This window comes from Neofelis nebulosa, chromosome 1, assembly GCF_028018385.1.
Source record: "Neofelis nebulosa isolate mNeoNeb1 chromosome 1, mNeoNeb1.pri, whole genome shotgun sequence".
Lineage (NCBI taxonomy): Eukaryota > Metazoa > Chordata > Mammalia > Carnivora > Felidae > Neofelis > Neofelis nebulosa.
The window spans coordinates 242754448-242770521 of NC_080782.1; the positions used below are offsets into that span (position 1 = coordinate 242754448).

Below are 16074 nucleotides of genomic sequence, written 5' to 3' on the forward strand. Positions count from 1 at the left end.
TTAAAAAGATAAGAACAAAGAATTATAAATACAGTGTAAGTCCTGATGTGCCCAGAAACAAGACTGGGAAAACGTCAAATGCCAGCACAGACCAACTGAAGGGCAGTGCACAGGCCTATACGTGAGTGACATTTCTTACAAAAAGAGGATGCCAAAGGGACACAACAAAGAAAGAAAATTCAACAAGATCTCACCATTGTGGAGTAGAACGCCATCAGCTTGCTTGCTGTGTTCCCAGAGTAAGATATTAACCTCTCTGGGCCTCAGCTTCCTCAGTTGTAAGAAGGGAATAACCCACGTGTGGTGAGGATTAAATGACAGAATGTATGTAAAGCAATTTATAATACCTTACACAATAGTACCTCTTAATAACACATTTAAGATAATAATTATGAGGGGTACCTGGGTGGCTAAGTCGGTTGAGCATTCAGCTTCGGCTCAGGTCATGATCTCAGGGTTGGTGGGTTCGAGTCCTGTGTCGGGCTCTGTGCTGACAGCTCGGAGCCTGGAGCCCGCTTCGGATTCTGTGTCTCCCTCTCTCTCTGCCCCTCCCCTGCTCACACTCTGTCTCTCTCTGTCTCTTGAAAATAAACAAATGTTAAAAAAATTTTTTTAATAATAATACTACTAATTGACATTTATTAAATTCTTATTCAAGTTCAAACACTGTGTTTTGAATATTATTTCATTTAACCTTCAAAACCACCCAATGAAGTCAGGAACTGCTATCTCAAGTTTTACAGAAACTGTGAAGGGCAGCAAGCTAAAGTAACTAGATCAAGCACAACAAAATACGTAACACAAACTACAGGTACATAGAATGATGTAGAGCTAAGACTAATTGCGGATTCCACCACTATATCATCAGATCTCAATAGCTCCTGAGGACCCACTGAGCAAGGACAGACCCCTGGGTTGGAGTCTCAAATCTGCCACAAGCTCGTGCCACCAGGGTGGCAGAACTTTGCCCGTCACTTGGCTTTCTTGTCTAAAATTAAGGGGTTCAGGTGCCAAAGTCTGCAAGCTGGTTCCTTCCTCCTCTTGGGGGGCACACACACGTGCGTGTCTGTGTGTGTGTTACCCATTTAGCCCTGACATTCTTGTCTCTGAGGTTAAATTAACTAACAGATGAAGAAAGTGTACGAGAAAGATAAAGTAATAGATTTGATTCCCAAGAACCAATGGTTAAAACCAAAGGGTACTTAATCCCAGTGGCCTCATGGAAGAATTTCTTGTTTTTGTTTTTTTAAATTGTGGTAAACACACACACACACACACACACACACACACACACACACACACAAGTTACCATCTTAACAATTAAAAAAATTTTTTTAACGTTTATTTATTATTGAGAGACAGAGCATGAGCAGGGGAGGTGCAGAGAGAAGGGGAGACACAGAATCGGAAGCAGGCTCCAGGCTCTGAGCTGTCAGCACAGAGCCTGACGCGGGGCTCAAACCCACCCACCGTGAGATCGTGACCTGAGCTGAAGTCGGACGCTCAACCGACTGAGCCACCCAGGCGCCCCCGATCTTAACCATTTTAAAGAATATAGTTTAGTAGTGTTAACTATATTCATATTGTTGTGCAACCAATCTTTGACACTTTTTAACCTTGCAAAGCTGAAATTGTAAAATTTTTGTAATGTTTATTTATTTTTGATAGAGAGACAGAGCATGAGTGAGGGAGGGGCAGAGAGAGAGGGAGACACAGAATCCGAAGCGGGCTCTAGGCGCCGAGCTGTCAGCACAGAGCCTGATGTGGGGCCTGAACTCACGAATGCGAGATCATGACCTGAGCCGAAGTCGGACGCCTAACCGACTTAGCCACCCAGGCGCCCCACAACTGGAATTGTATGTCCATTAAAGGACAGCTCACTGCACGCACTCCTCCCCAAACCCTCCTAGCCACTGCTCTACTCTCTGTTAGTACAAAGACCATCTTTGCTAGCCATTCCCCACTCTCAAGCGTTAGAGGCTACTTGTTGGCCACCAAAAAGATGGACGAGTTCTCCAACACCCAAGTGGATTAGCCCAGCTTTCAACTGGGAGAAGCAGTAAACTATTCATTAAAAAAAGAAAAGCCTAAGACTTCCATTTACCTATTTGAGGAAAAAAATATATGTTGAATAAGAATTAATTAGGTGGGGGCGCCTGGGTGGCTCAGTCAGTTAAACATTCGACTTCAGTTCAGGTCATGATCTAACAGTTCATGGTTTCGAGCCCAGCATCAGACTCTGTGTTGAGAGCTCAGAGTTTGGGACTCTATGTCTCCCTCTCTCTCTGCTTCTCCCCTGCTCGTGCTCTGTCTCTGTCTCTCAAAAATAAACAAAAAGCATTTTTGTTTAAACTTAAAAAAAAAACAGAATTGGGTGAATGAAATGTCCTGCCAATCAACAACTCTTGACAAACTTTTTTTAATGTAATGCACTTTACATTAAAAAAAAAAAAAAAAAAAAAAAGCTACTGACTAAGTGGCTCAGTCAGTTAAGCATTTGACTCTTGATTTCAGCTCAGGTCATGATCTCATGGTTGTGAGATCGAGCCCCCTCAGGCTCAGGCAGGGTGTGGAGCCTGCTTGGGATTCTCTCTCTCCCTCTCCCTCTGCCCCTCCCCAGCTCGTGCATCTGCTCGCTCAAAAAAATAAATAAAATAAACATTAACATTTTATTTGCTGCTTATTTCCACTCCTTTCCATTACCCTTGAGGGATCCATTGAGAGCTTAACTAATGGATAATTTTCTGAGAAAATGACAGGTGCTGTACATGACCTATAGAATTTGAAGATACTCAAACAACCCTTGTCTTCTACTATCCGTCCTTTTTCTTGTTCTCCACGTGTACCCACTTCCATACTCTTGCAAGATCAGTCTTCTCATGATGTCAGGGAAAACTCCTGTTCACCTGTTCCTGAGTGTCCCCTTAATATGAACTGTTCTATGTGCCACTTTTGGATGCCCACTCTGTGCCAGGCTCTGAGCTTAAGGGTTATCGGGGGGAATGTAAGCAAAATACCACCACGAGTTTCAAGGGGTTCACCATCCAGTGGAAAACACATATGTTAAATAAACAGTTATACTCGATGTAATAGCATGTGTGCATGCAAACCATTAGCGAGCACCCACAAACAAAATGTGATCATTGAGAGGTTTCACACAGAAGGCGATATTCAGTCAAGATCTTAGAGGATGAATGTAATTTTCCAAGTAGAGAGGGAAAGGGTGGGCAAGACAAAGATAAAAGCATAGATCATCCAAGAACAGATCACCAAGACAGAAGACGTCGGAATGATAGCAAAATGGTGGATAGGTAGTTCTAAGTTCTTGTCCTTATATAGAAATTAAAAAAAAAAAGCAGAAATTGTTAAAAATCAACTTTGTCAGAACTCTAGAAAAGAGTTGGAGGCTTACGGCAACCAGGCAAATGCTGAATCAATTGAAGAGGCAATTTCAGAACGGTTAGGAAAGCTTTGTGGCCTTGCTTACCCTATCCCAGCACTTCAGTGGTCTTAAAAAAGGCAATATTTGTCTCTTTTGTGACTAGTTATTTCATTTAGCAGAGTGTCTTCCTGGTGCACCCATGTTGTAGCATGTGTCAGAATTTCATTCCTTCTTAAGACCAAATAATATTCCATTATAGGCACATACCACATTGTGTATTTCTCTTTACCTAGCAATGGACATTTGGGCTGCCTCTACCCTTGACTATTATGAATAACGCTGCTATGAACATGAGTGGGCAAATATCTCTCAGAAATCCTGCCTTCAATTCTTTTGGATATATACCCAGAAGTAGGATTGCTGGATCCTATGGTCATTCTATTTTTAATTTTTTCAGGAACCTCCATATTGTTCTCCATAGTGGTTGCAGCATTTTACAGTCCCAACCAACAGTGCACAAGGATTTTATAAATTTTTTAAAGAAAAGAAATTTCTTCTGCTATATTACCTGTTTCAAAGTGTACAAAAAGAAGGTGTAGTGTAAAATTTCTTTCACAAGACAAATATAATTTGATCTTCAGATTTGTTAGGTACTCCAAACAGACCAATTTCCTTAAAGTTTAAAATAAAATATCAATACATGGGACATAAGGACACATTAAAAGATTGGTTTGTTCTAGAAACGAAAAGTTAATATAACACTGGGAAAATAAAACACTACTTATTTTATTAATGAAAGAAAAATCATTAATATATCAACCATTATTACTTCAAAATCTATTCTCGATTGGCATACTTTAAAATGAAGGTACATTATATGTAATTGTAGCTCATTTCTCTTAGGATGACACACACAATCTATAATCTTACCTTTTCTATTTTTTCAGAGTTCTAGAAATGCTATGAGTTTTTTTATAATTTAAAAATATGTAGACCTATTTGCAGCCTTATTAGTTGTGCATTACCTGACTACATGGAAAGAGAATCCAAGGGCATTGACCAAAATATTCTAGAAGTAATAAATGTATTCGGTAAAATGGCAGCATAAGGTAAAACTATGAACACTGTATTCCTAGAGACCCTTAACTAGAAAATACAGTAAAATTCTCTTTGTGTAATTATTGAAAATGACAACAAATAACCCATCAAATATCTGGGTATTCGTTTACTTGGATGGACGAGAGATACGTACCTTAGGGCTCAGCTGATTCAGCCTTTTTTAAAAAAAATTTTTAATGTTCCTTTATTTATTTGAAGAGAGAGAGGGAGAGGGAGCATGAGCATGTGTGAGCAGGGGAAGGGCAGAGAGAGGGGGAGAGAGAGAATCTCAAGCTGGCAGAGCCTAATGCAAGGCTCAAACTCATGAACCGTGAGGTCATGAACTGAGCCAAAACCAAGAGTCAGACACTTAACTGACTAAGCCACCCAAGCGCCCCTAATTCAGTCTGTTAATAAGAAAACTATGTTGCGTGGCAGAATTGTACACAGGTTGTGATCCTATGTTAAAAAAAAAATATATTAGGTGCATCCACATACAACATGGATGTAAGATTACAGAAAGAGCTGGGGGAAGGCATGGGATGTGGGATTGGGGGTGGTGTCACCAGGGAACTGTCACTTATTACTTATGCACTTCTCTATTACTTGAAATGTCACTAAAAATTCACGTGTTGTCTATGTGCCAGATAAGACTCTGGCAGATTCAGAAGAACAGAAAGGCAAGGCTGAAGTGACAGCATTGCTGCACTGGGCTGGGGGCTGGGCAGGCTCACATCCAGCAGGTGGACCCCAGCTCAGCCAGCCAGTCAAGGCAGAGGAAGTGACGCTTCAGCTAGGTCTTGCACGGTAGGGGCCAGCCATGTGGAGGAAAGGACAGACAGCACTCTATGAAGAAGGAATGGTGCCAGGAGACTGTTACCATACAAACCACAAGAGGAATGCCATTGGAAAGCAAATTATCAATCTATGTCAAATGCCAGAGGAAGGTAAAAAATTAAGGACAGCAAAAATTCCACTGATTTGGGTGGAAGATGGGCTACCTTAGCAAGAGCAGTTTCCATAGAGTTATGGGGTGGAAGTCAGATTGCAATGGGTCAAAAAGTAAAATTAGAAATAAGGACAAAATAAAGGCACATTACTCTCTCAAGAGGATCAAGACTGGAGAAAAGAGGCTGTGTGACTCACAGATGGATATGGGCTTAATGGAGAATCAAATTAGGGGAGAAAAGTTGGGAGGGAAAAGAGAGCAGAGTTGGAGGAGGAAAGGGCTAACTGCAGAGCAGAGGCTCATTCTCTACCAGCGGATAAGAGGGCACCTCTTTCACCAGCCCCAGGGCTGGTGGTCAGGTTGGAGAGGCAGCGCTGAGGGAGTAGGAAGCCAGGGTGGCTGCTGGCTGAGGGAAGCAGGTGGTCACTGGCCTGAGGAGAGTCGTGAACATTTAGGGAGAAGGATGGAGAGGAATCTGACAAGTTGCACAAGGAAGGGCTGCGGGGAGCATTAATTTGGTTGTATTAAACTGCAGGACTATATGCAGGTTTTCTCCTACAATCCTCAGTAGCCTGTGTGTAGGATGAGATACGTGACTTGGTTAACTCTGGGCTAGTTTAGCACAGGAGCTGCAGCAAGTGGAGGGAGTGGCTGGTGCTGGTCAGAGATAGCTGCTAAAATGGAGACTCACACAGCCCAGAATGTAGGGAGAAAAGCGGGGGGAGCAGTGGGGCCACTGAACTAGAGAAAATGGAAGAGTGGGAAAACAAGAGCAGCCAAGTTCAGGAGGGGAGGAGGAATAACTGATATGGTCAGAAAAGGAAATATTAAAATTTAATAGAGGTCCAATAAAGTAAATTGGTCTTAGAACCTAAATTAATTAAACTTTGTTTCAGTTGCATATAACAGAAAACCCCAAAATAAGAAGTTTATCTTTTTTCACTTAAATGAAGTCCAGAGGAAGGTAATATACAATTCTGTTGTGGTTCTGCAGTTACCAGTAGCCCAGGAGCATCTATTTTTCTGCCTTGCCATCCTAGGACATGGCTTCTATCCTCAAGTTTACCTCGTGATCTAATATGGCTGCTGTGCACCAGCCATCACAACCATTCCAAGAAGTAGCACAAAGGAAAAAGGGAAAAGAAAAGGTATACCTGTCAGCCCTCTTTTTTTTTTTTTTTTTTTTTTTTTTACATTGTTCCAGAAAGTGTATTTGGATGGAACCGGAGGATAGAGCAGAACTGGGAGCTGTAGGAGATAAGGCCAGAAAAGGGGGGGGGGGTCTGTCAGCCCTCTTTAAAGAGTCTTCCAAGAAACCCACCCAACTCATTCACTTTCATCTTTTTTTGGCCAGAATTTTATCACCAAACTCAGCATCAAGGAAGGCTGGGAAAAGTCATTTTTGATTCAAGGTTAGATCAGAGTTCTGCCACCGAGGAAGAAGGGAATGCTGGATAGTAGGTAGGTAGGCTGCAGTCTGGCACGGAGACCCAGGCCAATTCTGATACGAAGGCGGGACATTACTTCCCAAGGGTTACAGGAAAATAGAATCCTCTGCCTCTGGCTGTCTCGTAGAAGCTGCTACCCCAGGTACAAGGAGAATTTGCCAAGCCCAGAGAGTCCCCACTAGTGAGTCGGGGAGGAAGCCCTCCTTGTGATTTTTCAGTGCAGCCATCCAGAATAGTCTGCATCTTTAGCTGCCTGAAAAAAGACACCATCCCATCATTTTTTTCAGTCTGGTTTTAGGCTGGCATGAATATTGAATGAACCGTCTTTGAAAACTCTGCATCAGGGTGAAGGGGTCACAATGAGAACTCAGTGCCTTCCTCATGAATGCTCTACTGTCCGCAGCTTCCGCCCGCCATTCATATCACCCAGTTGGACAATGGGCTGGATTCTTCCCCCGTGTCTCTGTCCCTCTGCCCACACGGCTCCCTCTGAAGTTCCATTTATCACTACACCAACGAGGAGGAATGCATCGGAAGAGTGGATCCCAAGAATCCAAAGAGTAGAAAATGCCGTCAATCCCTTCCTTCTCTGCTAACATGTCTTTGCAAAGCCCTCTCATGTGACCACCCTGAGCCCTTCAAAAGAGACGGGGTGCTTAGATGTAGACTTCATGGCTCTAGACCCCTCTCGTGTTTAAGAGCTAAATCCTTTTTGGTGTCCAAACCCGGTCATTTTTCTGTTTTCCTACGGGAAGCACCCTTTTTTCTTCAGCATAAGCACTAAATTCGGAAAAGCAGTCATCTGCCAGTCACAAAAGGAAGCAATAACACTTGATCCTCTTTAACCACTTAATAAATTTGTTACATACAATTTAAAAACAAATTTCCTAAATAAAATTTTAGAAAATGGATAAACTGAAAACTGGACTGTCATCCTCCAGTTGTGGCAACTAATAAAAATCACTTTTGTGCTACAGTTATTGGATACCTTACCTTTCTACTTGATTTCCACCATGAAAAAAAGACCACATCTCATTGATATGTATGTATATTAGTTTATGGGAAGTTATACAAATTAAGTAATCTATATGAATGGGAATCATAGAAATCTGTAGCTGTGCCACCGGCATCTGTCTAATGAATTAACGACAAAGGTCCCACAGGGCAGTTTATTCCTCGGTGCCGTAAGGCTTCAAAGGCATCACACCCTTGAAAGATTTGCGATTAAGTTTACTTTTTTTTAAATGTTTATTTCTATATTTTGGAGAGAGAGAGACAGAGTGCAATCAGGGGAGGCGCAGAGAGAGAGGGAGACACGGAATCGGAAGCAGGCTCCAGGCCCTGAGCTGTCAGCACAGAGCTCGAAGGGGGGCTTAAACTCACGAACCGAGAGATCATGACTTGAGCTGAAGTCAGAGGCTTAACCGACTGAGCCACCCAGGCGCCCCCACCCTTACTCTTTTCAATGTCTTTTTTTTTTTTTTTTTTAATGTAATTTATTTTTGAGAGAGCAGGACAGAGCACGAGCAGGGGAGGGGCAGAGAGAGAGGGAGACACAGAATCCGAAGCAGGCTCCAGGCTCCGAGGCGTCAGCCCAGAGCCAGACTCAGAGCCGGGTGTGGGGCTCCCTAAGGGGCTCAACTCACCAGGGGTGGGATCATGACCTGAGCTGAAGTCTACAGTCGGAGGCTTAACCCACTGAGCCACCCAGGCGCGCCTGAAATTCATTCTAAAGATTCAAAGTGAATTCACGGTTCTCACACTCACAGAAAAGTCTGTGTGTTAGTTGGGGTGTTGGAGCTTCAGGAACACAGCCCGAGCCTCCCTGGGCCACTTCCAGCAGGGACGGCACAAGCCGCTGGTCCCCGTGGGCGCTGCAGCTGCGTGTGCGTGTGTGCGTGAGTGTGTGTGTGTGTGTGTGTGTGTGTGTGTGTGTGTGTGTGTGGCTGATACTGTGGCTCAGCGGGGCTTGCGTCCCCACGCCAAGTGCCGTCCTTCCCAATCACGGACTCCTACTTTGTATTCCTGCGTGGAAACGGTTGAGATGCGGCGAATCAGAGCGCGATCGTGAATAAATCCAGAGAAAGCGTCCCCCACGTTTGGTGAACAGTCGATGAGCGTTTGCGTGGCAAAGAGGCAGAGGGAGATGCGTGCCCTACCTTTCGTGGTACTGGCGGTGCGGACAGACTGCTGGCGACGTGCTGCACTGGGCCACCCAGGCCGTGGCAGGTGTTGTAACCCCACCCAGGCCGAACACCCGAGAGAGGCTGGCGGGAGCAGCCTGTGAGCGGCTGTTTCCTGTCTGCGCTGCTTCACTAGGCACCACGCGGAACATCCTCTCCTCTCAGTAATGAAAAGAAACGCAACTGGCAGCCCTGAGACACACGCAGTGGAGCCCAAAGTAGTCTCACCTCCCGGACGGGCGGTTCCGCTTTGGCTTCCACATCCCCAGGCCCCCTAATGTCGGAAATGGCTGTCGGATCCATCGTACGGAGGCCAGACTGACGGTAGCCAGAGGGGAGGGAGGGGGGGGGGGGGGGATGGGCAAAGCGGAAGTAGAGGCACAGGCTTCCGTTTGCGGAATGAGGCAGCGGGAGGGACCAGAGGTGCGGCACGGGGAGGACGGCCGACGATGCCGTCGTAGTGCTGTGTGGCGACAGATGGCGGCTACGCTTGTGGCCAACACGGCCTGACACACAGCCTTGTCAGATGGCCGTGTCGCACACCTGAAACGGACGTCATCCTGTGCGTAACTACACTTCAACGTTGTTTAGTTGTGGGGAAAGAAATTCTTTTTCATGCTGAAAAAAATAGTGGTCTTTGCTAACTGTGGAACTTGGTGCTCGGGAGTCTAAATGATCCGGACGTCTCTGTCCAGCCCAGCTTTCTGCGCGGCTGGAAATAGTCCGTATCCGTGCTTTCCAATATGGTAGCCACTGGAAGGTACTGGGCACTCACAATGTGGCTAGGGTGACTGAGGGGCTGGATTTCTATTCCATTTAATTTTAATGAATTCAAGTTTAAACTTAAGTAGCCACACGTGCACCAAGTTAGAGCGAGTCCATAAAATCAAAAGAATTTTTTGTTCAGTTAGGAAACCTTACCGGCTCCCACAGCAGCTCGTGAAACTCGGTTTCCTCATCGATACGGATGCGGACCAGGAGCGCAGAAGCCTGCGACCTCCTGGTTCCCGCCAAAACAAAGCTTTGTTTTCGCATTTCGTTACAAACGGGACTGATTTCAAAGCTCTTCTGAGTGAAACGGTCTCTCAAAAAGTTCAGCAGAAGGTAAACGAGGAAAAAGATCCACAACTAAATGGAATCACACACCCTCCTAAAGGATCAGTTTGAAGCTTTTATGTGTAGGCACAATGAGAATGATACTTTTTCGGTCAAGCTATACACAAAATGAATAACTACAAATCACGGGATCCCACAGACGTGTGGCTTACCAGGAAGACTTTACAACGGTTTAAAATGTAGACTTTGTTAGAATTTTATTCAAAAAAATGGCTCCCAAACTTTTTTAGTCGCCCGACCTGGGACGAGTTAATTAACGTCTCTAACCCTCAGTTTGTTTGTTACACAATGGGATGATGATAGTACCTACTTCACAGGACTGTTGTGAGGACTAAATAAGATAAGAATTAACGAGGCTTTAGCCCTCACATGGTAAGCATTCAGGAGTAGATAAACGGTGGCTATTATTCTGTTGTTGTCACTCCTCCATAAAGTGAAGGCTAATCATCACGTAGAGAAGTCCAGAGGCTCTCCCGGGTATCAGTCATACCCTGGCATTCTTAATTTAGACACCCAGAGATGGCGAAACTCGCTAGGACTTCTAATTGTCCATTCCCGATGGTTCCTTCACACTCCGTGTGCTCTGGAGGGTCTCTGCATATTTAAGATATAGGCCATTGTCCAGCCAACAGGGTATCTCACTCGGATACAAGGAATCACAGAGTTTAAGGAGTAAATTTATGGATAAAGCATTAACCTTGTCCTAAATGCCAAGGTCTTTGGGGATTTATCGGTCTTTACCTTACAAAAATAGAGTAAATGCTACGTATGTACTCTCTTGTAAGGATAAACCCAAAAACTGAACTTTTACCTGCTAAAATACCAAATCCGAAACTTGTGTTTTAAAGGCTGGGTCGGCGTTCCACGCTCAGGTGTCCTGTTGGAACCACTGTGTGACGATTATGTGGCGAAGAGATGGGCTGGTAATGAAAGTGAATTAAACATATCTGGGGACACACTGTTGTACATCTGTATGTCGTAAGAAAAACTCTCATCCGGACTCGATAATTTAAAAATATGTGTGCGTACCTACACCCATACATACGCACACAGGTGTTCACGTGGCCTTACCTGTTTTGAAGGTTGTATGCAGGGAATATAGGGGAGATCGTAAGTAAAATTACATCCAACTATGCAAATGTAATGAAAATTTTAAATCTAATTTTCCTCAGAGCCATCCGGTTTTAATCATTTCCCGCTTCCTAAATCAAATCTTTTGAAAGGGCTCTCCCAATGCGTTCCGCGAGCGACTCACATGAGCCCCGGCGTCTCCTCTCATCTTGTGCCCTTTGTGACCCTCTTTTAGTGAACAATGGATAACATTGAAATAGATTTTTAAAAGTTGTTTTATACTGTTTCTTAGCCTTGGGATATAAAAGTCAGGAAAAGGAACAACTTGCTTTTAAACAAAGTGAAATCAAAACGTTTTGCCATCTTCCACTCTGAAATAGCCACTGGGATGAGCTGGGTGTTCAGTGCACGGGTGATCCTAGCACGGGCTCCCTCTGTGACTCCTTTCCGAGAGCAGTTTACAACAACCCTGTGAGGCTGACGGGGAGCCTGGAAAGAACCACCAAGGGCCAGTGAGAGCTCGCAGCCTGCCCCCAAGGACCGAAAATCCAGAAGCCCCCAGAACAAGCCTCTGAAGCAAAGGAGAGGCTTTCTCAGGCACCCAGACCTTTCTCCTGTCCTCGCTTTTTTCCTTCCCTCCCCTCTTCACCTCAGTCACCACTGAGTGATCACACAGTTCTAGGTGCTAGATGTAGGGATAAAAAGTTGAATCGGAGTAGCCCGTGCCCTTCAGGAAATCACAATCTGATGAGGGAAGGAGGTAAGTAAAACTCACACATGCCCACCCAGAATAAAAATCAGTTTATGATTGCTGTGCTGTGTAATAGATGAGCTCCTGGTGCTGGAGTGGGACCTGAAGCTCCCTGGGGCTCCCGGTGTGGGTGACTTCTCCATTCTTGTCTTGTCTTCCCAGAATGTTGATTACAGCACATTCTTCCTGGGCTGCCAGAGGATGGCCTTTGTACCGCTGATGCTGGCCTCATTTTAAATAGATTCCAGCCTCCCGCAGGGCACCAATCCTTGCTATTTGGCATTTGGCTAGAAAGCTGTCGAGCACATGATGCTGCCCGCAAGAAGCCCACCGGTTAGTGGAAAGCAGTCGATCGGAAATCACCAATAAGCACAATGATATGTCAGGGGCAAGATATTCTGAAAGCAAAGAGAAGGGCAGTGGCTGAACCACATTCAGGGAGCGTGGGGAAAGAGTAGATGCATAGCCCATCAGACTCCTGAGAAGTGCACTAGATAAGGGGACCCCAACCATGATCATTTTCACTCGATTCCCTCTCAAGAGGAAAAACACATCAACAGCGAAAATAGATACAGGCTATATTTACTACACTATCAAAACTTGAAGCTTTACATAGAATATAAAGGTGACCAGAAGAATCTTGCCTCTCAGAAGCAACTGTAAGAAAGTTGTGAGTTTGTCTGTGTATTTGGTTTTGGTTTTGGAGTTTGTTTTGGAGGGGTTCGCTTCTTTGCTTGTCTGATTCTTTTAGAAATCTCAGCAGAATAAATAACAGTTGGCAACAAAAAACATCAGTGCTGGTCTGCCCCAGCAGTCAAGTTCTCAAACAATCTTCAGGAGCCCTCAAAAACAGAACACAAAAAGTACCTCCACTGGGGAAAAGGGGGGTGGGGGGGGGGCAGAAAGAACAACAACAACCCCCGAGCCTCTACATTTTTGGAAAAGTCCAGCATGCAGAAGAAGCCTCCTTGCTTGGCCTACGTCAGCCGATTGGTAATTTGTAATTCAGGTTAAAAACAAAACAGAAGCGGGCATTGTTCTGATACTTGCCCTGATAACATCCCAAGAAAACTCTAGAGCTGGCAAGGGAGAAAAACAGATAATGGTCAATGCTGTCATTTGAGTTTAAAAAGCGCTGTGATTTCTCTTTTAAAGGAACATCTTCAGTTTCCAAGACCGTACCCGTGGTTTCTGACCGCAGCTCAAAATTTTCCACTGGGCTCCCTCCTGAGAACAAACACCGCTCAGCGGAGAGTGTGCGCCGCCTGCGCGCGTCCAGCCTCCCCGCGGGGCCCTTTGCAGAACCAGGGGCCGCCGCACCCCACACCGGAAGCCCACACCTTACCTAGCAGAGGTTCGCTTTATCCGCCACACTGCCACTCCCCCGTCAGACGTATTTTCCGTTTCTCCTTTGCGTATAAAAATGAGAAGATTCATCAGGTTGGAATTTAAGGCCTTTTATAATCATAATTGATCCTTCTAGGCTGATCAGAGGAATATTTTATATTTATTAAGTGCTCTAAAGTTAACACAGCATTCACATATAACATATTATTTAATCCTTCAAATAGCGCTTTGAAGAAACTGTTACGGCCCCCACTTCGCAGTGAGGCAGATTCTTAGAGAAGTAAGTTGCCTGAGGTCACTTAGGGCCACGGGGGTGGAGCCTCGGACTCGAACCCCTTCTTCCTGCGGTTGGATCTTGCCCCAGGCTGCTACCTGCTGTTCCCCAGCGGGCACCAGCCACCTGCCCCCGGCGACGCACTCTGCCTGGACTTAACACCGCCCTTTTGCCCTTGCTATCCTCATTCATCCCCTCTTCCGCAGTGCCCATCTCAGTCACCCCGGCTGCCACGGCGCCTCCCAGGGCTAATCCATACAGGGCCGTGCTGGGCCTTGTCCCTGGGGCTTTGGCTATCGGTGCCGCTGGGCGGAAAGGGAGCAGTCTTTCAGATTTGGCTTCGAGCCGCAGCTCTGGCCTTTAAACCGTGTGGTCTGGGGAAAGTTACTTCACTTCTATGACTCTCCATTTCATCGGCTCTCAGGGGTGCACCACAGTGCCAACGGAACAGGGCCGGCCTGGCACAGAGGTGGGCTCACTCTGCAAAATGCAGTACCCTGCATAAATACTCAATGAGAACCGGCATTGAAATAAGGAGTCCATTAAATACACACACATTATGAGACTTCTGCTTAACACGAGCCTAAACACGCGCATTCATCTCTGCCTCCGTGTCACATGCCAATTAAATGACGGGGAAAAAAAGGCGTAAACTCCTAAGAACAAAGAAATGGGAAGGGAAGGGGGAGGGCCGGAGGATGGCACATCGAGTGTATGAAGACATCATACGAGACAAGTATAAAGCTTTTTTTATACAGAAAGACACAAAGGTGTATTCCCCCTGTTCTCTTTCTCGGGAAGCTACTGGAAGATGCACCTCAGCCAAATGGGGACATACAGCAGGAAAGAAGACATGGAACCCAGAGAGCAGAAGCTCGGACCTGGGGGAAAGGCAGAGGGCCCCGGCTGGCCGCTGGGCAGCAGCCGGCCGGACCCAGTCCAGATGGGAGCAGGGCAAGGGTGAGGACGCCAAGAAACAAATGGAACAGGTCGAGTGTTCAGAGCTGTGCCTGGGAGTTGGAAAAAATTAGTTCTGGCCATGTGACAGATTGGTTGGTAGAGCAGGGGGAAAATGGAACAATAAACACATAGAAAGCTAAGCAGAGGGAAACACAATCATTATTTACTCCATGGCTCCGGTGGGGGAGCTGGGGGTGGGGTGGGGGGAAGAAATTGTAAGAGAAAGAAGCTGTAAACATAGAACACACCTTGGTCCAGAAGGGATTACATACGTAGTTTAAAATCATGTAATGAAGCAATATTGATTTCACCAAAATAGAAGCTGTGGCTCAGTTATAAGGTTGTAGGTTTTGGTAGGAATGGTGGGGATTACATAAGAACTAAGACTTCAAATGGCAAAATAAAAAGTCAACAGGTCTAATATCCATGAATCAGTATATAGCATATTAAGCACACTGCCTAGAAAATAGTGGTAAATCTCAGAAGAGCGTCCAGAAATGAAGGTGCTGGTTGCCTCTGGGGCAAAGTACTGGGATAAGTATGGGCAGTGGACTGAAATATTGCACTGAAAGTCTTTCGGTTCTACTTAAAGTTATAAACTAAAGTTATAAACTAAAACTTAAAGTTATAAACATTTATTGTTTTGATAAAAATTTTTAAATGGTTAATGTTTTCGCTATTTAGTTAAATAGTGTAGAATACAATTAAAACCTGTATCTTACAAATTTAAATAGCGGAAGGTCATTTTACCAGTATGATCAGCAGGCATTTTGCTCTTCAGTGGGACAGAGCTGGTAAATAGAAGCTTCAAGCTGAAAAGACCCATGGTCGTCACCTATGATGGTCCTAGAAGAGTATTATTACTGCTGATAGCATCTTATGGCACCTGTTGACTCTGGAGACTTAATAATGTATTTCAAATGTAATGCCTCTGAAGACTTAAAGACTTAGCTGTTTTCATGATAGAGAATAATTTAAGAAAATATAAGAATAAGGAAAGGTTAATGACCTGAAATACCTAAGTGACCTGTCTAAAGCGAGCCACGCCGTTTTCTGGCTTTTCCCTTTTACATACACTTATAAAACATGTGGCTTTGGGAAAGTCAGGAAGATTTGTTCTCTTTGTTTATAAAATTGGGATAATCAGCTTCTCCAGGATTACAGTATATCCTTATTAACATCTTAGAATGCTGATCTGTACGCATGTAGAATTGTACAAGATTTACACCTTTGAAACCTGCCCAAGAGCATATGGTTATTAGAAAGATCTCAAAAGGACCTTCTTTATGGGTGATTTTGGTTGTGTAAGACAATTCCATGATACGTTTCCCAAGGACCGATGAAATCCTCGGTCAAGTGGAACCCACGTGGCATTTGGGCATAGTTACAGGCATTGAGTGGAGAGATATACAGAAGAAAGGATTCTTGTCCATAAGGAACTTACAGTCAAACTAAGGATGTGTGAAAGCACAAAGCTACCAGAGAATGGGCAGTT

At 44.8% G+C, this 16074-nt stretch overlaps 2 long non-coding RNA genes across 3 annotated transcripts; one reads left to right on the top strand and one right to left on the bottom strand.

Moving 5' to 3' along the window:
* The first annotated feature begins 9434 nt into the window (after positions 1-9434).
* Positions 9435-11338, top strand: LOC131488509 (uncharacterized). 2 transcript variants are annotated; one of them, XR_009250234.1, is made up of 2 exons: positions 9435-9622; positions 9968-11338. It is a non-coding gene; the product is annotated as an uncharacterized LOC131488509 (long non-coding RNA). The 2 variants fall into 2 exon arrangements; XR_009250233.1 differs by having other exon boundaries at positions 9994-11338.
* LOC131488520 (uncharacterized) lies at positions 10219-13587 on the bottom strand. Its single transcript, XR_009250235.1, has 2 exons — positions 13344-13587; positions 10219-12396 (listed from the first exon to the last, which is right to left on the bottom strand). It is a non-coding gene; the product is annotated as an uncharacterized LOC131488520 (long non-coding RNA).
* Positions 13588-16074: the final 2487 nt, after the last annotated feature.